Below are 24,392 nucleotides of genomic sequence, written 5' to 3' on the forward strand. Positions count from 1 at the left end.
GCAGGGGAGGCCGAAACCTTTAAATCTCTAAAAAGCAAAGTTGTCAGATGGCTTAATTGGAACAGACCCCTCCCGGCCCATCTTCATAATGAAATCATCATGGTTAGAAGGGTGCCCTGGTTGGGTAAAACCGTAAAGACCATAAATGGGGATTGCATAATGGTCAGCTTTAGAGACCCTAGAACGGTCTCGTATATTTGTGCGGGCTCCAATAGATCATTTGACTCCACCATTCAGACGCTCTTAGTGTCCTTTTTGTTTCCCCCTAATCATATGTATCTTGATAGAGGTAGAGACGACTGGACTATGGTTGAGCGGAGGGGTAGACATAGAAGAAGATATGATGTGAGACCGGCTATGCTGCCCCCATATGCCCCCTTCTGTGATTTCAATCGGTTCAGTTGTTTGGACGGTCTAGATGGAGTCGACTGACTATCCCCAGCCCATGTTCCAAGTTCTTCTTTTCCTGGCACCGGAAATAGTACACCGGCTGGTATGGCCGAAACTAATGTAAAAACCCCTGCTAATTGTATACCAATGGATGTAGTCTCTATAATGCTTCCTTCTCTTACCCCCTTATACCCATGGACCCAGACCCCACGATTACCCACCTCCCAACAGCCTCTATGGACACTCTAGACGAAATGCTACCATCTATAGTGCCCTCTAGTGCCCTTGAGATTGTAGAGCCTGCCCTTTGTCTTCCTGGCTTCAAACTTGCTAGTTGGAATATTGCCGGTTGGAGACAGAAAGTGTCGTCTCTGGGTTGGAGGGAATCCCTTTCCCAATTTGACATCCTCTGTCTACAGGAGACCTGTGCAATAACAGATATCCTTTTTGATGGCTTTGTGTCCTATAATAACCCCGCGCAAGAGTCTAACATGGGTAGGGCAAAAGGTGGGCTTGTAATTTTACTCTGTGAACTTTCCTGCACGTGTGAAATCCTATTTTATCGTGGGCTCCCACTCACAAATCCTAAGGCTGGAACATAAAAGGGGTCGTGATACTTTGTTGATTAACCACTACAATAACACGTTTGATGCCACGAGTACTTGTGTAGTGGATGAGCTTGAAACAGCTGTGAGGAAGATGTGTAGTGATACCTATAAGATCTAGGATATCATTTGGGGTGGGGATTTCAACATCCGCACTTGCCCCCACTCCTTTACTAATGTATGTGGGTTCGATGGAGACAACGGGGAGAACCGGGCCCATTTTGCCCACAGTCCTTACGGCGACTCCCTTAATACTCTTATGTTAAACACTGATTTATTGATTCAACAACCGGCCACGGATAAAGAGGGTAATATCACACCAACTTTTGTTGGGAGGAATTCTGCCTCCGTCATTGATCACCTGTTGTTATCAGTACATATTGCCCCACTTTGTACACTCCCGATTATTGTAGATTTTGGTAATCGTGACCACAATGCCATCACAATGTCGACCTCTATTTGGGGGACCAAGCCTAGTGATAAGCGCATGATAGTTGATGAGATCACCCCTTGCAGGCAAAACGGTATCCGTATCAAATGGTGTGGGGATAATTCGGAGAAACTTATGCGGAAAATTGTGGGGGCAGGGTCCGTAGTGATACTTAACTGTCTTGACTTTGGTGCTACCCCCCAGTGCATTATTGCTGATTTCGAGAAACTGGGCGTTATAATTAAAAGGTCCCTTACCATCACTAAGGGTATATCCAAGAGGACAGCCATGGGCTGGTTCGACAGTGCCTGCACGAAATCGTTACAAGAATTAAAGAGGGCTCTGTCGAGACAACCCAGAGATAAGGAGGCTATCACATCCCTCAGGACGACTTGTAAACCGCAGCTGTTATGTAGAAAACAGGAGTTAAGGGAGCAAGCTTGAGATAACCTGACCAAAGCGGCGGAGTTGCATGACAGTAAGCTATTTTGGAGCACGGTCAATAGCCCCTTCTTTCAAAAGGAAGAATTCCCCGTTTTAACTGCTCATGTTAGTGAGGACAGCTGGGTACTATACTTCACAGGAATCTTTGATCCGGCTAGGGAGGTTCAGGATAGTTTTAGTATCGATTCTATTGAAATCTGCTACCCCTGGGGATTACTATCCAAGAAGTAGATATTGCCATTAGTAAGAGTAAAGGGGGGAAGGCACCAGGACCGGATGGGGTCCCTGTCGACCTGTATAAAACCGATCAGGCACTTTGGAGCCCCCTCCTGACCCAGGTGTTTAATGCATCTGTTAGCGATAGTACACCATCTACCTGGAGTGAATCTATAATCCTGCCGATCTATAAGAAGGGGGATAGAGGAGAGGCCAAGAACTACCGCCCTATCTCCCTTCTGAATTCCTCATTAAAAATTATGAGTAGGGTCTTACTGGTGCGATTGGAGGAGTGGACGGAAGCCAATAATATCCTTGCGGAATCCCAATTTGGTTTCCGAAAGGGTCTTGGCACAATTGAGCACTGCATTAACCTAGACCGTATCATAGGAAAATGCACTAAAGCTAAACAGGGCTCTTTATTTCTTTGTTTCGCAGACCTCTCAAGTGCTTTTGATCTGGTGGACCATTCCCTTTTATGGTCCACCCTACTCGAAATGGGAGCTCCGTCAGCCATAATTTAATTCCTGGCCAGACTATATAACAAGCTGTCAGCCCAGATCCGCTTTGGCCAGGCGGGGGAATGCACTAAGAAGATCAGGGTTAAATCGGGTATAAGTAATAACAAATTGAGAGAGAGGGACAAGGACACTCTTGGTCCCCCTGTTAAATCTTGTAAAACAACAAAGGGTCCGGGAGCAGGAGATGCTAGGTGCGAAACGGGTGGCAGGCGTTGCGGGCGGTGTGCCATTGTCGCTCCCCCCCTCCCGAGACCCATGGGGTGTGGATCTTGTGCATTACAAACAGTACAGGGACCTCAAATTGAAGGTTTCCCATCACTTTTGTTTGGTTTTTGCACTTTATTTTACACACTTGTTTTTAACTTTCACGTCCTCTGGTAAGGGTGGGCCTTAGCGCGCCCATACTGCCGAGGTACACCACCTGACGGTCCTGATGAAAGCCCAGTAAATGACACCTAGACGGGCAGAAACATGTTGACCCCACTTTAAGTGGAAACAACCGAGTCATTAACTGGTAAGTTTCCCACACATATTTTACTTATGTCAAACTGACCATTGAATAATTTTTTTTCGGTATGGTACAGTTTCTGACATTTTTAATTCACATTTCTTTTTGACACTTTTGCCACAAAGAACCTGCTCCGCAGTAATCTGGCGTTGTAGCACACCAGGGAGGCATTCGGCTTCTCCTGGTGGGCCCGATGATGAAGCATGTCACCACCCAGGGTGGTGAGTGAGGGCTTCCTAAAAAAAAAACTCCAACCCCCCCCCCCCCCCGCTGATTTCCTCTGTGACTTCTTCAGGGAGATTTCTTCTCTGTGTCTAGTGCTTACACACTTCTCTCACGACACTCTTTTGTTGTTTTACAAGATAAATCAGGTAGAAGGCAGGGATGTGTCTTGGCCCCGTTACTTTTCTCCCTTTTTATAAATTCTATGGAGTCCGAACTGAAGAGCGTTCACGCTGATGCCCCACAAATCGAGGGCCAACCAGTACCGGTACTGCTGTATGCAGACGATACGGTCCTTCTTTCGAGAACCCCAATTGGTCTTCAAAAACTTATGAATTGTTTTTATGATTTCATTCAGGGGAGGAAATTAAAAATTAATAATTCTAAGACTTTTATTATGGCCTGTGGGAAAAAGATGAAACAACTTAAATCTTTTCAGTTCAGGGAACACCGGATAGAGGTTGTGGACACATTTTGTTACCTCGGCCTAACTTTTAATAGTAGTGGGTCGTGGGCATCTGAGATTTTAAATGTCAAGGCCAAGATGGGTAAAGGGTCCTCAGGAGTATTTTGCTTTGCTTCTAAATTGGGCAATCGTCGCATCCCTGACATGTTAAATGTCTATCGGCATAGATGCTCTTCTATTGCCCTATATGGCTCAGGAGTATGGGGCCATTGTAACCAAGGGGATCTACAAGTAACCGAGAACTTGTTATTCAAGAGACTCCTTTGCCTCCCTCCCTCGGCATCCACCGAACTGATTCATAAAGAGGCCGGGTTGGAACATTTGAAAGATCTAACGGGATTGCGACCCCTTATGGTTTGGAGGTCAATCTGGGCAAAGGACGAAACTGGATTTACCAGGCGAATTATCCAAGACTGTCTTCGTCTGGACAAAGTCCGCAAGATCCCCTGGTTAAATTATGTATTAACGTCCTATAAGAAAATCTTTGATTTGGATATGTACATTGATCCCCTATGTGCTATTAATGTATCCAAACAGGAGGTTAAAAATGTTTTTTTTGGGATCCAATCCAATACACGTGGAGTTCAATGTAGCCATTTTACAACTCATATTCTTTATTCCTCTAACATGGAGGAAGGTCATGGCATGCCTAATTATTTGAAAGCAATTACCAAACAGTCACATCAGTTTGTTCTCACAAGGTTGAGATTAGGCATTGTCCATAATTTGGTGGCATTTCCACGGATGAAAATTTATAGTTCAAGCCCCTGCCCGTGTGATGGTACCACCAAACAGAGCACATTGCACTTTATGCTTATCTGCCCACTGTATTTGCACCTTCGTTTGTGTTATCTAAAACCTGTTTTTATGAAATACTCTGTCTACAACTGCTCATGCCATGAAATTACTATTTGCACTCGATACCCTGGATATTTGTTTTTTTACCGCGACCTTTATTCTAAAAGCTGTGTCCCATAGAAAAAGTCTGGAATTTTAACACTGTTTTTTCTACCTGTTGTATAACTCAATTGCCCGGTCGTATACTTTCCCTCTGTTGAATTGTCCCAATTATTGTAACATATGTAATTTTTGCCTTGTAACTATTTTTAAACATTTTTAATACTGTATGCTTTTATGATTGTCTATGAATAATCGAATAAAGCTTATGAACTTGAACTACTAATAAAATAATCCTGTATTCTCATAAGTTGTTGTTGCCCTATATGTAACATCCTCAAGGAAGTAATACATAGTTTGTGAGTTACAGTCTGCATGAGTTTCAGGCTCAAGTTGGGAAGTTGACTCCAGCCTGCGCTTTCCAGAGGACTTTTTATTTCTGCATGTTTGCTGGGGATCCTGAAAAGATGTTTTGAGGAGAGCATTGGAAACACAAGTCGATGCTAAGGAGTAGCTGCCATAGGTTTGGGAAGGCAGAATGAGGTGAAGCATCGTAGGGCTTAGTGAGCAGGTGATGAGCGCTAATGGACGAGTAACGGCATGTTATGATATGTTTGTGAGAGAAGGAGACTGGATTGGAATCTTAGCCATTTTCATTTTAGAATGCTAGGATCTTGGACTACTTGGGCAGAGTGAGATGCAAAGTTCACAGGAGCAAAAAGATGCCATCGTAGTTCTCCTTCCCTAGAGTTCGCACTGAAGTCATAATCTTTGAACAGTCCTTCCTTTTGTAAGTGATCCTGAACTGCTTTTTAGTCGATATGCTTGATCAATCTTTTTTTCAGTTTGAACTACCCCAGATACACTGGTTCCTCAGAGAACACAAACTCCTATAACGGGGAAAAAAAGCTGATTCAAATGGTTGAACTCAGAACTTGGTGGGCTGAGATCAATCACTCATTACCCGGAATGCCAGTGGTATCATTTGTTGTTGGCCACGAATGAACACCACTGCAACGTACACAGGATAATTACTGCAAAACTGTCACAGAAGTGAAGTTCTGCTTGGCAAAGCACATCATTGAAGCGCAATATGAAACAAGGTGAAACATTTCAGATCTCCTGCAACCCAGTCAACTGAAAAAAAATAATGTATGATATATCAGCCCTGAAAGGACCACTTGTTTTTATGATCTAAAATATGCAAAATAAGAGCTTCCATTTTCTGCAACATCATACCTCTACTTTCTTCCTTCTCCCTCCTTCAGTTTTGTTCTTCACACGCTTCCTCCCAAGGAGAATATGTCCAAACTGGCTAGAAAGAAATAGGAAAGATCTAATAGTAGAGCCTTGTGCCCCCCCCCCCCACTTACGAATGAAACCATTAGTCCAATTTCTGGAAGAGCACTTTTGCTTTGGTTATCAACACCATCTTTCCTCATCGAGTAGTCTCACGCCTTTGAAACATGCAGTCACAACTTCCTTAAGAAACCAGTGCATGGCCCAAAGATCCCTTCTATCTCCTGTCCAACATACATCCTACACTTCCACAGCAAGATCATTGAAAAAGAAGCAAGGCGGCACAAATTAAACCCGGAACATCACCAGCACATATTGCACAACCACCAGATGGTTTCTAGCCTGCAGGGGCACTGAATCACCCATGACCCAGATTTGTAAAAAACTCTGGATGTTCTTCTATCCTTGCACTTTCTGACCTCTAATCCTCCTTGGGTACTGTGGACCACAATATCTTGTTGGAAAGACATGTTTTATGGGCTGCAATTTATAGACCTTCCTGTGGTCTTGATTAATTATGAATAGAGTTGACGGAATCACCAATTCTCCCAGTATTCTTCAGAGTACTTTGAAGTTTATTTTAACCTGTCCAGCGTTTACAGGAGTACTCTGGCTGCACTCTTAGAGCACTTTGTGGTGAAACTCCAAATGTACTCCAGTGTAGGTCAAATTCATTTTCAATTGGAAAACTGGTCTACATACCAATTCATATCTTTGTGGAAAGACCATGCAGTTGCTGGATTAAGGTGTGTGACCTCTGTCTGAATTGAAGCAGGACAGAGATACTGGTGTTAAGAAGAACGGAAATCAAGGTGCCATCCTTTGATTGGCCTCCTGGATTAGGCATGCTGCCCATCATTTTTAATGTCATTTTTTTTGTGCTTAAAGTTAATGCTACCTTCAAATAAATCATCCAGCAGTCGCCCTTCTTCAATGAATCCTCCCATTCCTCCGACCACACATTTATATGGGGTTGATAAGATCCATGGTGATGGCAAGATTTGACTATTGCAGCATAGTTTTACATTGACTTTACAAAAAACTTTTTTTAAGATTGAAAGACTCCAGAACCAGGCAGCAAAATTCCCTGAATCCGAAGAGCCATGAACACACACACCCAGCCGTCATAATTTTACATTTGTAGACTGTAGGTGCCAGGGTCAAGTTTACAATGTGTTGCACTGCCTACAAAATCTTTTGGGGCAAAGGTCCAAATTATCTACAAAAACGAATACCCTATTGCATCTTTACTGGGATAAGCACATGTTACTTTACTTTACTTTACTTTGTGGACCTAATAAGCGCAAGCGAATCATCCGCGAAGGGATCTCTTGGCGCTGTGAAGGAAAGATGAGGGGGGCACAACCAACTAAAACAGCCATGTTTTTAACAATTTTTTTAACCTGGGTAGTTCATTACAAACCCTAATATTTGCTGGTAGTTTACTCCAATGTCTCGGGCCAGATGACAAAAGGCTCTACCACCCAGTCTTGCCCTCTGTATCTTCTGTAAACACAGAGGGTTGGCATTACTGGATCTCAGTTGTCGGGCCAGTAGATACCGCCTGAGTTTATTGCTCAGATGAACAGGTCCTTTCCCCTGTAATGATTTAAAGATGACAACGAGCATCTTAAAAATGGCTTGTTTCTTCACCGGGAGCCAGTGACGCTACTTTCAGTAAGGGGGCGCTGTCATGCCTCGAGCCTCCTGCAACACTGTCCCTTTAAATTTCTCGCTATTTAGGACACCAAGACCTATGGAGCGACGCTTCACGTTCTTGCGTTTAGCTCCGTCTGGTGCAGTTCCGTCCAGATCCTGTTTGCCTGACTTCCGATCCTGTTTACTTCCTGTTTGTCATCTCTGTGGGAGTGTTCCCGGCCCCCCGCGTTGCTGTGCGAGCCCCGGTATTCACTCTCTCCTTCCAGCGGCCAGCATTTAGCGGGCGTTTCCATTTTTTGTCGTCAGCTTTCTGGTGTCATCAGTTAGCGGATATCTCCGTGAGCATTTCTCCCCTACCTGGAGTCCCGCCCGGCGGCCGGGTTCTTCCCCGCCATCCGGCTGGGCTCTGCCGTACTACTTCCACCTCCATTGTATGCTCCGCCTGGCAGCCGGGCTTGGTCTCCGCTGCTCGGCCGGGCATATTCTCCGTAATCCCTCCATTGTTTTGCTCCGCCTGGCAGCCGGGCTTGGTCTCCGCTGCTCGGCCGGGCATATTCTTCGTATTCCCTCTTTTTGAGTTGCTCCGCCCGGCGGCCGGGCTTTGTCTCCGCTGTCCGGCTGGGTTTTCTCTCCAATCCCCTTAGTAAGTTAGGTATTTTCCTTCCCCCCCATTTCTCTCTCCTGTTGCTTTTCCCTTCCACTGGGTTTCCCTAGCCTCCTAATTCTAGCTTCCCATTCTTTGTTGCTGCTGATCCCCTTTTTGGAAATCCTTTCAATCATCTATTTTGGAGTTCTTGCGTGGACCTGAGTGGGGTGCAGAATTCATCATCTCGACATAGAATCACGGTAACAGCGCTCTTTGCGCTACACGTTATATTGAGTAGGTTTATGTCTATGACAGAAACTTGAATGTATGTCTTGTTTTCATAGATTTTCCTGCAACGGTCAATGGTGTTGGCAACAGTTTCCCTACATGTCCACCAGACTATTGGATGTTTTTCCTCGAGTCTTCTACAACAGTCAGAGTGAGGAGTTTAACAAGTAGATTGTACTACTCTCACTTGTATCGGAGTAGAAGAAGTGCTTACTGTTGTGTTATGTCATCTTTGCCACAGCTCAAGAAGAGTTTCCTAAGATTAGCCTACATAACAGTTCTGTGACATATCAGAAAACCCTTTGGTATGTAATGTTTCTGTATATAAAGATATCGGAGAGTTTATAGGTATAGTGTTTCCTTTAGATAAGGTTGTTACTTACCTTTTGTTGCAGCCCACCTGTTGTCCAGTACCCGATTGGAGTTGCCACGCATCCATTCTGAAGACCACCTTCAAGCACTTTTCCCCCCCCCAACCTTTCCTTGTTTTGTCTCCCTGTTTTCCCCTGGCGAGTCTCTCGTACTCTAGTGTTTGATAGAGTCGGAAGACCGTAGGGGAAGGCTGTGGAATATTCTTCGGATTCCTGACGCTCCTGCGGAACCTACTTGCAACCATTACAGGCGGAGGGAGTCCGTGCTGGCTTATTTAAGGCCAGACGGGCTGCGGTGTTCTGCACCACCTGTAGGCGCATTAATAAGTCCTCCCTAGCCCCCACCAGCAGCGCGTTGCCGTAGTCCAGCCGACTCACCACGAGTGACTGGACAAGAGTTTTCCTCACCGACAGAGGAATCCAGGGGAAGATTTTTCTTAGCATCCTCATAGTGCAGAAGCACATACCGGATACTATCTTAACCTGTTCCTCCATGGATAATTGATCATCTATCCTAACACCCAGATTCTTGGCCCAACTCCTGGGTGGAGGGGCCTCCCCTAACTTGGGTGGCCACCATTCGGGGGACCAGATTGTCTCCGCTTTTCCAAAAAGCAGGATTTCAGTTTTTGAGGAGTTCAGTTGCAAATAATTCCTCCTCATCCAGACAGCGATACTAGACATGCAGCTTCTACATTTCCCTTGGGTTGACATGATATCCTCCTCAAGGGGAACAATTAGCTGTGTGTCATCCGCATATGAGATGGTTTTAAACCCATAACTTCTGATGATATCTGCCAAGGGTGTCACATAGGCATTAAACAGGGTCGGGCTCAACACTGAGCCCTGCGGAGCACCCCTGTCTACCCCTGCTGTCTGGGATACAAATGACCCCCTCTGGATACTCTGTGTCCTTCCTGATAGAAAACTCTGGATCCAATCAAGAGCTTTACCCCTCACCCCCTCAATCTGTCCAGCAATAACCGATGGGAAATGGTGTCAAAAGCTGCTGACAGATGGAGGAGGACAAGGATCACTGGAGTCCCTCTGTCTAGTGTCATTCTGATGGAGTCTGTCACTTCCAGCAGTGCAGCTTCCGTGCTGTGAGATGCACGGAAGCCAGACTGAGAGGGGTCTAAGAGATGGTTTTGTTCCAGATACTGGGACAGCTGTTAGTGTACCAAAGTTTCCAGAACCTTCGCAGAACAGGGGAGGAGTGAGATGGGTCTATAATTCAGACGGGTCTGCCGTCGCCTTCTTTAGTAGAGGCTTGACCCGCGCTCTTTTCCACACATTTGGCAATATGGCTGTCTCAAGCGAGATGTTATAAATTTTGGGGAGTGCATCAGCTAGGATGGGGCTAAGTGTTGACATCACTGTCAGTGGTACAGGATCAAAAGGCGAGCCCGACTTTACCTGACTTAATAGGATTCTTACTTGCTCTCTGGTTATGGGAACAAAACAATCCAACCCACAAGGAGAGTCCTCTACCAGCCGGGGTTCTTTAGGAACATCTCCCTCTCCATGTTCCTCCCTGGTTGTATCAGAGGACTGATAGATCAGTTCGATTTTATCTGTAAAGTGCCTAGCTAGATCATCACATAGTTCCTGTGTGGGGGGAGGTGCCGCGTTATTCGCCTTCGGATTAGTGAATTCCTTCAATATCTTATACAATTCTCTACAGGAATTCTTGGCCTCCGTAATGCGTGCACCCAGATGGAACCTCCTTGCTGAGTTACAGCTATTTAAATTATCTCTATGTGCTTTCCGGTATAGCAGTTCATCTTGTTTCCTCTTTGATTTTCTCCATTTCCTCTCCAGAATTCTACACCTGGACTTCTCCTTATCCGAATACCAGGGAGCCGGGGCTACCCTCTTCTGGATGAATGCTTTTTTTAATGGAGCTATGTCTATGGCTGCCTGAATTGCTCCCTCCAATCCTCTTCAGGCCAAGTTAGGGTCCGCATCCACATTAGGCGGGGGATCTCTATTGATTTGACAGAAAGCGGCGGTGGTTACTCTCGACCAAGGTCTTCAGAAACTCTGCTGACCTTGTCCCCGCTGCACTAAGTGGGCAGACTGTATCGAGAAGCTTAGTGCCATATGATCTGTCCAATCAAGTACCTGTGGAGGTTCAGTACTCAGGTCCGGTATATTGGAAAAAATGGCATCCAGGGTGTGGCCTGCACTATGAGTGGGGCCAATAGTTCTTATCGATAGCCCCAGAGAGTCCATCATGGCAACTAGATTAGCAGAATGTAAGTTGGAAGGCATCTCTAAATGATGGTTAAAGTCCCCTACGAGTAGAACATTTTTTGCAGTCAGGACATGGGGAGCCAGTCTGTCCAGAAGAGCTATACTAAACTCCTTCTTATAGCCCCCAGGCGGATGGTATACTAATGCACCTGTCCAATCGACCGCCAGATTACATTCTACTCTAAAGGTAAGGAGCTTCAAGGTGGCCACAGAAATTCTATCCAACGTAGTGATGTAATAAGGGGCCCGCACGGCAATGGCTAGTCATGTAATACATTAAACGCATTCATCCTATCACAAATGGAGCCAGCATCATGGGAGCTTGGGGCCTTAATACGGAACACTTAAAATATAAGCCCTAATACAAGCTTTTTAGGAAGGACCCGAGAAGTGGGATGTTGAACTACTTAGCCTTCAGCTGTTAAAGGGATATGTGTTGATGGCTATTGGAATGGACCCTAGCTGCCTCATATTCAGATCATTCTTAGTAGCACACTAAAGTAACCAAAGGCAACATGACACACTGTATAGAGCTCATCAGTTTATAATAAATACAAAAATATCACATGATAGAGATTGTCTTTGGTTGTAAGTTAATTTTGATTTCCAACTAGGCAGTGGTACCCAGCAACCATCTTTGTGGGGTGATGTATGGGGAAGCACTTGTTTGTTTAGCAAAAGTGAGAACAAGGGTGTAAAGTTAGGGAGTAGAAACATTTGGGTAAGCTCTGTTAGTAGTAAACTTTGTATTCTTTGTAGCTATTGCTCCGAACACCAAAATGTGGGTGTGGAAAGAAGAATTCTTTTTTGTAGTATCAGTGGAGAGATTTCACAATGGAGTAGAGGGAGGGTTCTGGCTCAGAAAATACATTATTCACCCTTACATCTGGGTGTGCCCACTTTCAACATGTTTGTTTTTTCTAACCATGTATCACTCCCATTGAAAGGACTCTCAAACAGCTTTGTTTAAATCAATTGACACTTTCTCGAATTTACAGCTTTCATTCTTTTAAAAAATATTTTTACAAGTCAATTCCGGACAGATACACATCAAAACATCAGACAATCATATATTGTACAAACTCAGTTGTGCTGGTAGTATCGGTGTAGCCATAGAATATGAGGCATATATACTGAGCAATTGTACACATTACATATGGTTTTCCTTGACCTCCCAGGTCCATATTGCCATGTCTTCCCCCTCCCCCCCCCACCTCCTAGGATCTGTATTTCTCCCAGGGGCTCCATATCTTTTTCCATTTCTTGGGGCAGCCTCTACTCTTATACACTACTTTCTCTGCTAGGTGGCACCAATCCATATCCGTGATCCTGCCGAATAATTTTGGAGGATCCTGGGCCCCCCTCAGTCATGCTATATTGCGTTTTGCGACCCCAGCAGCTAACAGCCATGGTTTTGTGTGGCAGGCCATGCGTCCTCCCCTATAATGCCCAGCAGGAGCCAGCATGCCTCCGGCTGAATGTGGAGCCCCAGAACCCTCGTCATCACCCCCTCAATCCTCGTCCAATACCATTGTATTATTGGGCAGTTCCAGAGTATGTGGAAAAAAGTGCTGGCTAATCCTCAGCCTCTAACACAGTGGTCCAAGTACAGCTTTCATTCTTTTTTTGAAAATATGTTTATTGTCAGAATAAGGTCAATAAACATATTTTCAAAAAAAGAATGAAAGCTGTACTTGGACCACTGTGTTAGAGGCTGAGGATTAGCCAGCACTTTTTTCCACATACTCTGGAACTGCCCAATACCCCAGAGCCCTCGTCATCACCCCCTCAATCCTCGTCCAATAACATTGTATTATTGGGCAGTTCCAGAGTATGTGGAAAAAAGTGCTGGCTAATCCTCAGCCTCTAACACAGTGGTCCAAGTACAGCTTTTATTCTTAAACTCGAGATGTGTCAGTGTGTCACTTGAATCTTATAAACCTCAATATTGGCTTAACCCTTTTGCAGTTCCATCATTATTGGATCATTCCTTTGACATTATATATTTAATACTGTGAATCCATTGAATGTTACACACGGAAGCAAAATGTTACTTCCTGAAGACTTGTAAATGTAGAAAGATTCTTAAATTACTTTACTAGTTCATAATGAAAGGTGTAGTGTTTATCTGATCATCATACTAGGTGACCTAAAGATGGCTGAAACACTTTGGTTCTGATGAAAATGAAGTTTTCACCGGACATCACCTGATATTGGCAACTCTTGTGTTAAGAGTCACTATATGCATCATTAATTAAGTCCACCCGCATTATGTTGGAAAATGTAAAAAAATTCGTAATTGCTGTGTTAGGATATTCTTACAAATATTTTAGTGCCTGAAATTACCAGTTTTACATTTTAAATCATTTTATTTATTATGTTCCTTTTCATTGCAGTGGTAAATGGAGAATCATTTCAGTAGTAATGTGTTGAGAATGAATCTGCCCTTTCCTGGAAATGAAAAGCGAGAAAAGGGGATCCCCCATGAATCTCTAAGGAGCCCTCGAACGTATCCAAACTTTTCACCAAGACCAGCAATTGCAGGTGCTTCTATTGGTCTTTTAAACAAGAACTTTTATCTTTGTGAACAAACAAAACAGTATTTTGCAAATACTGAATTGAAGTCCCGGGATTGTAGTCCAAAGGACAGTGGTAAAGTTACAGACTGGGGCAAAGAAGGTGAAGTCGTTTCGAAGATGAAAAGAGGGCCAATGCTAGGTAAGAAAATATGTCTTTTCATTTACCCTTTTAAAGCCTTTAGGCAGTCAATCTTCATTGTGAGAGTAGAACATTTAAATTCCCAACTTGCCGATTTTTTTCTTTGTGAAAGAAATTTTATTTTTTTAAGATCACCTTGTTAGTTATGGCTGATGACAGCTGTGACTGTGTCTTACCGAAAGTGAAATTGTCAACCTTCTACCGTCATTGCCTGCCTAATTTCTGTGTGCAGTGCCTGTAGTGACCATTTCGTTTTACGTTTATACATTGTGTACGTCAATCTGAAAAGATGCAGTGAATATAATCCCATGTTAGACATACAAATGCTGGTACTGTAACATTGTAAAGATCTGGTTCTGGTAACACACTATACCCTAACACTAGAGTGGTGTACTTACACGATCCTTGTGCAGCATTTTACTTGTATTTGAATGAAAAGTTATAAAATTTGCACAGAATGGAACTTCTCATATACTGTGATGGTAGGAGAAAGGGTTTTAAAAATCGTTCTCAATTTTCCTTACTAAAGTTTCAGTTGCGAGAAAAGCAGGTCAAACCTGATGTCCCTTCAGATTACTGCTCACTAGATTTTATTTCACTTATGTATGTCTTGGTTATGTATAGTATGAATGAAAAGGCATGCTTACTATTTATATTAGTAGAGTATTTAACAAACCATACGTGGAAAAGGTTTTCATTTTGGCAGTAAATTTTTTTATTATATTTTTTAAAAACCTTTATTTAGCAAGAAAGAAAATACAAGTACAGGCCTACAACCCTCTGGGCCGGCCAGCGACATATCAAAGATGCAGTATAGCATTACACAGCTCATCAGCCGACAACCAAGGGTCCGGCAGCAATGGTGCACGATATTGGTCAAATCTACAACGATAAGATATGGAAAGGTTTCATTTTTTTAAAACAAGCAAACAAAAATATCTAAGAAAAAGAAGAAAACTAGGCTGCATCCTAAATTGTTGTGTCTGTTCCATATGATACGGGTAGAGGCAATCAAGGACAATATGGAAAAACAGGAGAACCTCCAGGAGATAAAGGAGAGGGTGGGGAAAGGGGGACCCAGAGCCAGAAACATATCAATAATGTGATCCAGGAGGGAGCCTAAACGTATACTCAAGGAGAACAAGGAGCGTCAGGGGGACCAGTGAAGGGGGATCACATATCTCCCCACGGTATGAGTTCCAGTGGTCCCATATCCTACCCCATTTTTTGGGCCTGCCACGGGAGACATAAACAATCTTCTCTCTGAACATGCACCAGTCCATATTTTCTTCCCATTTGGAAACCGATGGTGCCCTCTGAGATCCCCACAACTGTGCAATGTCCCTTTTCGCGACCATGTTTCCCAGCGTGACCCTCCGAGCAACAGTGCAATCGTTCGGTTCCCATATGTTCAAGAGACAGCGCCTGGCTTCAGGCAGGAATTCAACATTCGTCACCTCACTCATCACCGCATGCACTCTAGTCCAGAAAGACACAACTTCCGGACATTCCCATACGATGTGGAGGAAGGTAGCAATCATACCACAGCCACGTCGACACAGCCCATCCTCAGAAAAACCCATATGCATCAATCGCGGACCCGTGACATAGACTCGGTGCAGAATCTTCAGCTGAACGAGTCGCAGACGCGCCGGAATCGCGACCTCTTTGGGAGAGGATATCGCAGCCTGCCAATCCTCATCATCCAGTTCCAGCCCATCGTTAATCCAGGTACCACGAAGCTGAACAAGCAAGTCCGATCGAGTATTGATAAGTTTTTTTTAAATAAGGGAGATAGTGCTGTCTGGAATATGTCCTTTCAGCACCCTGTCTTCCAGGGGGGAGCTCTCCGGAATATCAGAACCGGCCGGAAAAACCGACCCAATGGCATGACGAACCTGGAGGTATCGAAAATATTCCGAGTCATTCAAACTGTATTCCTGTTTCAATTCAGCAAAGGTCTTAACTCTATTCTTAACCCAGAGGTCACCTACCTTGCTGATTCCGATGAAGTCCCACCTATCGAAACCCTTTGACGTCCACAATTCACCAAGCCTCTCCCCGGCAAACAGAGGGGTCGCCCTGGTCAGCTTATCTACCCATCCAGTAGCCGCGGTCGCTCTGCCCCACACCCGCACAGCCACTGCAGTGGGTCCCGTCAGATTCTTTCTAGCGCCCCGAGAGTAGAGAGCCCTGTAGTAATCTCCCCTGGGTAACAGCCACCGGTCCATCCCGAATGCAGGATTCGGGACTGGACCGTACATGGCATGGTTCACAGCGCTCAGTTGAGATGCCCAGTAGTATCTTCTTATATCAGGTAACGCTATGCCCCCATCGTACCAGGGCAACGTAAGCTTAGCCAACGCAATACGGGGTCGGCCAGCCCAAACTAGCTTTCTCTGGAGGCACTCGATTTCACGAAAGTAGCTAGCCGGCACTAGATCAAGTGTGTTTTGTACGGCATACAAAAAACGGGGGAGAGACATCATTTTGAACAGGGCCGCCCGTCCCAGGGGGGACAAGGGTAGACCACACCATGCAGCGACGTCCGACCGAAGCCGGGCGAGTGGAGGCAGCAAGTTACGCTCATAGCGTATCACAGGGTCAAGTGAAATATAGATCCCTAAATACTTAAAGCCATCATTAGAAACCGGGATCGGGCATACTCGGGGCAGAGAAAGAGGAGCACCGGTCAGCGGGAAGATACACGACTTGGACCAATTGATAACCAACCCGGAGTTACGTCCAAAGGAACTTAAAACATCAAAAAGGACTCCTAGTGACTTACGGGGGGACGTCGGGTACAATAAAATATCATCGGCATACAATGATACACGATCTTCGAAGTCAGGGGACCACCGAATACCCTTTAGTGAAGGCTCCCAACGGAGCCAGGCGGCAAGGGGCTCGAGCGCAAGTGCAAATAATAGCGGTGACAAAGGACATCCCTGCCTCGTGCCTCGCCCGAGAACAAAGGGCTCCGAGGCCCTACCGTTAACCACAACGGCTGCTCATACAGGAGTTTAACCCATGCAATAAACTTTGGACCAAAACCGAATTTGGCAAGAGTAGCCCACAAATATGGCCACTGAACCGTATCAAAGGCCATCGAGGCATCGAGAGAAACCAAGATGGCCGGCTCGCTGAGAGACCCCGCCCTCGCGATGGCGCCGTGAAGACGACAAAGATTGAGCGCAGTATTGCGTTGGGGGATAAAACCAGACTGATCAGGGTGAACCAATTCGCTAATCACCGTGATCAGTCGGTTCGCCAAAAGTTTCGCCAATATTTTGGGTTCAGCATTCAAAAGGGAGATCGGGCGATATGATGAACAGCGCTCGCGGGGTTTGCCATCTTTATGGATAACCACAATAGAGGCCAGCCTCTGGTCCCTGGGAAGGAATCCAAGGTCTCGCGATGCCGCAAACATACTAAGCAGGTACGGCGCCATTTTATCCGGGCATAGCTTGTATAACTCAACCGGTATACCGTTGGGACCAGAGGCCTTCCCCGAGCGAAGGGAGCGTATAGCGAGCGCAACCTCATCAATGGAAAAATCAGCCTCCATTAACACCCCGTCGGACTCCGAGAGACTAGGCAACTCAAGATCACGAAGCAGCAAGTGCGAGTCCTCCTCCGGCATGTTCGAAACAGGCGCGTACACAACCCGAAAGTGCTAGGCAAACACCTCAACTATCTCAACCGGGTCCACGGCTCTCGTTCCATCAACTTTCTCAACTACAGGCACAACACGATTCATTCTGTCTCGCCTATCCAGCCAAGCAAGCAACTTCCCCGCTTTATCACCCACATCATATAGACGCCCCTGCTGCACACGATTCATTGCCTCAGCCGAGTCAGTCACCAAGGCCCTGTAATCAGATTGCTTAAGAGCCAAGACATGCAGTTTCTCGGGTGTAACCCCAGCTTCCAACCGTTCCTCCAATACGGCAATCTCAGACTCCAAGTTCTCCACCTCCTCATTTTTGCGCCTCCTCTCACCAGCAATCAAAGACAGGGTCTGACCACGGATCACAGTTTTATAAGCCTCCCATAGGGAGACCGGGAAGGACACCGATCCCTCATTTTCAGTAAAGTAAAAGTTCATGCACTTGACCACCTCAGATCTGATTTTGGGGTTCTGAAAATGCCATGGATTGATCGGGGCAATCCGGCCCCCAGCCCCCAGATGTATATCAATGTGGAGCCATAGCGGGGAGTGGTCTGAAATTCCTCTAGCCAAATGCTTGATTTCACGCACCGAGACCAACTGCACCACCGGCACGAGGATATAATCAAGTCTCGAGAGACTTCCATGGGCTCCCGAGTGGAAAGTGTACTGAAGCCGGACAGGGTGCATTTGTCTCCAACAGTCTGCCAACCCAAAGGCATCCAAGAATTTCCCCAGCCATAGCTGCGATGTAGGGAGGAGCCTGGGGGGGCTACGATCACTCTCCCCATTCACCACAGAATTAAAGTCGCCACCCACCACTAGCAATCCATCAGGCAAACCCAGAATTACCTCACCCAGGTCGGCGAAGGTAGTAGACTGTAGGCCAGGCGGAACATAAATAGACCGTATGGAAATCAACTTCCCTTCCCATCTCTCCAGAATGGCTGCGTAACGGCCTCTATCGTCCAACACCGTGCCATCTATCTCCAGGGGGAGGGAGTTCCTAACCAGGATACCAACCCCCCTCGATCCAGAGGTGAAGCCGGAATGAGCCACCAAACGGTAACCTCGTCTGTTCGGTGCATGACATGTATTGCCCACCAAGTGGGTCTCCTGGAGCAAGACCACATCCGGTGAACATCTCCTCAAGTATTGTAGTACAATCCCACGTTTGATCCTGTCCCCCAGACCATTAACATTCCAGCTCAACACCCTAAGTCCCCTACCCCCCATCCCAGAAGAAAACGGACCGCCCTCCCCACCTCGAAACAGCCACAGGATAGCAAATGTAAAACAAAGCACAGCCTAGAAACAAACAAAGAGAAAAGAACCCCCTCACCACCCCCAGTGAACCCATCAAACTCAAACCCCCCTCCCTGCACCCCTGCGGTAGACCTAAAAGCCACCCCAACTTGCAGTGTGCCTGTCGCCCCATTAAACTAACCTACACAAAAGAGAGAAGGCCCCAGAGGAGGAAGATCCCCTAAACCCGCCCACCCCCGGGCATTCACACCATAACAGGACATAGTCTCTGAGCCACTGCCATCGAATCAGGCTCGTTGATGTAGACTCACTGCTCCTGGTCCTCCGAACCTCCTTCAGCGCCTCTCGAGTTCTCCGGGCCCTCATGGCGCGTCGATAAAGTGTCCAACCAGTCACTAGCCACCTCGGGCGGTCAAAGAAGAACGCACGCTCTCCATGCTCAATTCTCAAGCGGGCCGGTAAAAGCATAGCATATTTCAGTCCCAGTTCTCTGAGGCGCCTCTTCACACCCGTGAAGCCCATTCGTTGTTTCTAGACTGCCTGAGTGAAGTCCGGGTAAAAACCAATCGATACGTTCTCAAATTTAGTGGGTCCACTCGTACGTGAAGCTTGTAAGATAGCGTCTCTGTCATGGAAATTGAAGAGCCTGGCAATTATGGGCCGCGGAGCGGCACCCAACTTCGGCTTACCACCCGGGACACGATGAGCTCGCTCCACAGCAAAGAATTTACTTAAACCTTTTGGTGCCAAATGCTTCAGCACGAGGTCCTCCACCAGGATATCAACAGGCAAATCAGCAGAGTTCTCCGGGACACGCACGATGCGGACGTTATTGCGTCTGGCCCGGCCCTCGAAATCTTCCAGCCGATTGGCGAACAGTTTGCAAGTAGTCCGAAGATTGTGGACTGTGGTCTGGAGATCCGAGACATCTGTGGTCAAACTAGCCGTCTTGATATCAAGGGATTTGACACGCTCGTTGGTTTTCCCCAGGTCCGCTCTGATGAGGGTGACATCGACCGCCACCGTATCTATCTTGGCCGCCAAGGTTTCATATTGCTGGCCCATGGTGGATTGGACACTCGCAATAGCGCCCATAATGTCCTTCAGAGTTGGCTCCTCGCTTTCAGGAGTACCATCACCAGCTTCCTCTAGGGCACCACTCGACCCGCCCGGGGAGCCCCTAGGTCGAGTAAATCGATCGATGGTCTGAGATTGGGGGACCCCCCCTCGGGACGGGCCTCTAGCGGTGCGCCTCTCGATGACTGCCCTGCCCGCCATGACAGGCAATTAGCTCCAACGGGATCTGTAGAATTTAGCCAAAACGATCTCTGTCCCGGCAAGCTCGGACCGGCAAAAGGATAGGGACACAGCGCTGGCTGAAGGTCGGCAGCGAGAACAGAGCTGAAGCGCCGATCGGCAACTGGGCGTTCACAACAGCGACCAAAAACGAAACCGAAAGTACACCAGGGGCAGAGGGCGTGGCTCATCAGCCGTTGTTGTTCAATTGCCACCTGGGTACCTCGGGGACTCAAGCCCCCGGCTGGCGTACGATGTAGGCCTCAAATTCCAGAATGCAGTAAGTCCGACATCCGGCGGCCAAATCGATTTTTGAAAAAGACATGGACATCAGCAGGGCATCAATAAAAAGTACCCGTCGTCATAATCGGGATCTTTCACAGGATAATCGCGGGAGGCGGAAAGGGTCTCGGGAGCCCTTAGCTCACGCGTCCATCTTGGAATCGCGCGAAGCTCCTCCTTTGGCAGTAAATTTGAGAGAACAGTTGGACGTTAAAAATGAATCCATATTATAAGGTCTTTAAAAATAAAAATTGTAAAACAGTGAATTCAGCAAACTATTTAATTTTTCCTTTTTAAATTGGCTTTGTAGTGTGGTATGCTGTTTTAGTCTTATTTGAGACCTGCAATGAAGATCAATCTGCATGTTTCTGTTTTTTTGCAGTCTGGGAAAACACACCCTCTCAGAGAACCATGTGCTTGGAAGAGGATCTGCCGCAATTGAGGCAGGATTAGCAGTAGAAAGGCACACTTTGTGAAAAATACACAAGAAATGTAAAATGCAACAAAAAAGACTGCTTTAAAGTTTCACTGTGATCTTTTAAGATTTACATACCCTATGTTGTAAAGCGTTTTCATGTGCCTCTGCTTCTGTGTGCTTGGCCTCACATCTGTATTGATAAGGTTTCTTTTTTCAGTCACATGATCTAAGAGCTTAGACATCTGTATAGTGAGTATATGATGTTACAGAAGACCTGTATATTGGCAGATTGTGTGGGTGCATTGATGTTCCCCTTCCAATTTGTGTTTGCTATATTTGTACAATATATCCATAATGTGTTGGTAAAGACTACAGATTGCTGTTTTGAATGTATGGTGATACTGAAGTACCGAAATTGTCACCTACCCCTAAAAGGATTATACTTACAATTACCAAATATCCTTCATCAATAATCAGTCGATTGGCAGTGTAGAAAGTTCAAGCGTTTATTAAACAAATAATACTCTGCCAGAGGAGCTCCCAACGACCTCACACCCCAAAGACCGCCGAGAGACTGCTGGCACATTGTCAGGTCAACACATATATACTATCACAATTTACAATCGTTACCTAAGATGGAAAAGTACAAGTTGGTACAGGAGGTGGCAAGAGGTATGCCCATATATGGCACACAAAGCTTCTATCTGAGCTCAGTATAGCAAGGTCACGCTGGTCGACTCCCTTCTGGTAGTTTCGGTGAGAGTCCGCACAGCGCTTGCAAGAATGTGCTTATCTGGCCGGCCCCCTCCTACAACCTTGACGGGCCCAAAAGCAGAAGCAGCTGCTCGCTACATATGTTAAGCTATTCCTCATGAGAACGGGGAGACGTGAAAATGCAGAGCCATGGAGGTTTAGGAAACCGCATTACAGGTTGTCTAACTAAAATGGCGTCGGTCCTGCTGGGCGAAGCTAACCTATTCACAAGAAGGGGTTAGAGTTTGATTTTCATAAAAGGTGACAGAGTGTAACTAAAAAGGGTGTCTGGTGCCATAGAAACTTACATAACATGTTAATTAGCTGCGTCACGCTGAATACTAACTAAGAAACTACAATCTATGTGACCGTCTAAGGCCTAACTGAATTCCTATTCCTCAAACCCTACTTTTAGTGTGATGAAGCTAATAACAGAGGACACTAATCGTCGAAGAGGTCTTCGTCGATTGCCATAAGTTCGTGGACCATCTGGACTTTGGTCGAGGTCGCAGAAGGGGTGACAGCCGCTGTTATTCTAGAGGCACAATAAGAACAGCACGCAGGACCGCACCGTAGACAGAGACAGCAGACAAAAAGGACACCTGCCGCTCCACCCAAAATCAGTAATACCTTCCAACCCCAAGTACATAGAAGACCCCAGAACCACCCCGACAGGGACCAGGACCCATTTTCTACATGCATCTCTGCTGCTATGCGATGGAGCTTCTGAATGGCCAAATGAACCGTAGGGGCGGAGTCTGGAATGTAAACTCAGCAAGAGCTGCCGATCACCCGGCATGCACCACCGCGATCAGCTAAGATAACGTCTAAAACCATTCGATTCTGAAGAGAAACAAGTCTGGTAGCCTGAAGCTCTTCTGTAAGGTTAGTCATTATATCAGTAGTGATGTTAATGACATTTTCCACTATCCTGGATAGTCTCCTAATCTCTCGGCTATTGAATATCGGACCCCAGAATGGGACCAACCCCTTAGTGAAATCTGTGAACTGCTGCAGGGAGGTGTCTGTCTGATCTACTTCAGTCATTGAAAGCTGTCTTCGTTGCCTGTGAGGGGCCAGCTCAGAGGTATACAACTGATGCGTCTTATGATAATCGGGTGGTGCAATGTAGACTGGGGGATACAGAAAGGACAGATAACACTGACCGGCCCAACCCCTAGGTAGCCAGGTATAAGCATTTTCTCCACAGACGAAATACACATTCGGGGGTGTCAGCAGAGGGGGGCTACTGAATATTTTCAGATTATACGTATAATTACACAGGCTAATACCAACTTGTACATGACCTGCACCTCTGATGCAGAAGGGGGAAGAGGTGTTCAGGATAGGAATAGGCATAACACGTTCACTGGTAACATTTCTAGAAATAAACTGCTGAAAATATTGCGAATCGTTAAAGCTGGCAAAATCAAACAATTCATCTATTAGCCAAGTATCATTTATATTATCTGTATAGACATTCATACAGGCACTAGGATCCAAGGATCCTTCCCCGTTATTGCCCTCGGGATCAAAACCTTGATGCGTCTCAATGTAGGCCAAAACCATTTCATAGTCCTTCTCGGAGTACTGTTTGGGATGGGCCACATAATGGTTATACATGGCATATAGCATCTGGAACCAGGCTTCACAACTTCCTAGGAACAACATAGGCAAAGAAAGGAACAAATCGTGCTTATGCATAACGGATGGCAACAACCCACAGACCCAGCATTTTGTCATATTCGTAGTACTGTGGGTCTGATGAAGCAATTCGATAAAAACATTCTTAGCATATGTCTGACGGTGTCTTTCTTTATGTGGTGCCAAAGTGAACATAAAGTGTTCAGGGGGAGCAGCATTTGACATCATCATTGATTGCATTGGGTGTTTATATTCTAAGTATATGAAAACCCCCATAAAGATTGCCAAAATAACTGCTATTGTAACTACAAAAGCTATTTTCACACGCATGGTCCAAGTAGAAAACATTGGTTCGTAAAAAGGCAAATCTCTAGGAGCAAAAGGGAGTTCTTCCTTAAGTACAATACGACCAAAAGGGTACATTCCTAGCTAAAAAGTCCAAAGTAGCTAAGCTGGGCCAAAACAACCTTCCTGCCAGAGGGTTCTTCTCCCTGTGTCAGTCAAAGCCTCACAGGCAGACTTATATACACATCCAACGACGCCCTACGATGCAGATCTTCCGAAAGAAATGTACTCAAACAACCTGGCCAATTGACAAGAACAGTCTTTCTTTTTTAACAGAGCACAATATCAATGTTCCAGCTCTCAACGAGTTCAGTCCAGTGTCCCGCTCAGTACCACAGATTAGAATCTAGCAAGCCCTACTTTTATCCAAGTCTTTCCTTATCTCCTAACAGTGTCATCTGAGGTACTGTGATGTTTTCTTGGCCGCAGGTTGTAACGGACATGACCGGGCACTTCCTGATCAGAGCATAACAAAGGGGAAGGTGCAATACCTTCATCAGAACCGCTGCCAACCAGATCAACATGGACAGGGCCAGGGGCGATTGCTGATTCTCCAGGGACTGCCCCGTCCGGCCCTATCTTTCCTTCAGCTCCAATTTCACGAGCATCAGAGAACGGTATTAAGGCAACAGCTCTCTCACCCTCTTGGGTCAAGATTCCATCAGGGTGTCGCCGGTCATGAGGAAGTGGAAGAGGAATTCTTTTTAGGTGCGACACATAGATCCAGTGTAGTTTTCCATCCACCTTCACCGCCGTCCGTGTGGCCAAGAGTATCTGATGTGGCTCAGACCATCTCGGAGCCAGGCTGGAGTCCTGATCGTATTTCTTGACCAGCACCCATT

General features: G+C 46.0%; 1 long non-coding RNA gene across 1 annotated transcript in view; it reads left to right on the top strand.

The window, feature by feature from the left end:
• The window catches only part of LOC144755194 (uncharacterized), an 84,016-nt gene that overhangs the window by 9,751 nt on the left and 49,873 nt on the right, over positions 1–24,392 (top strand). The window contains exon 2 of the long non-coding RNA XR_013594851.1: positions 13,555–13,876. This is a non-coding gene — a long non-coding RNA (uncharacterized LOC144755194). The remainder of the gene's footprint in view (positions 1–13,554; positions 13,877–24,392) is intronic.

Source organism: Lissotriton helveticus, chromosome 5_1 (assembly GCF_964261635.1).
Source record: "Lissotriton helveticus chromosome 5_1, aLisHel1.1, whole genome shotgun sequence".
NCBI classification, from domain to species: domain Eukaryota; kingdom Metazoa; phylum Chordata; class Amphibia; order Caudata; family Salamandridae; genus Lissotriton; species Lissotriton helveticus.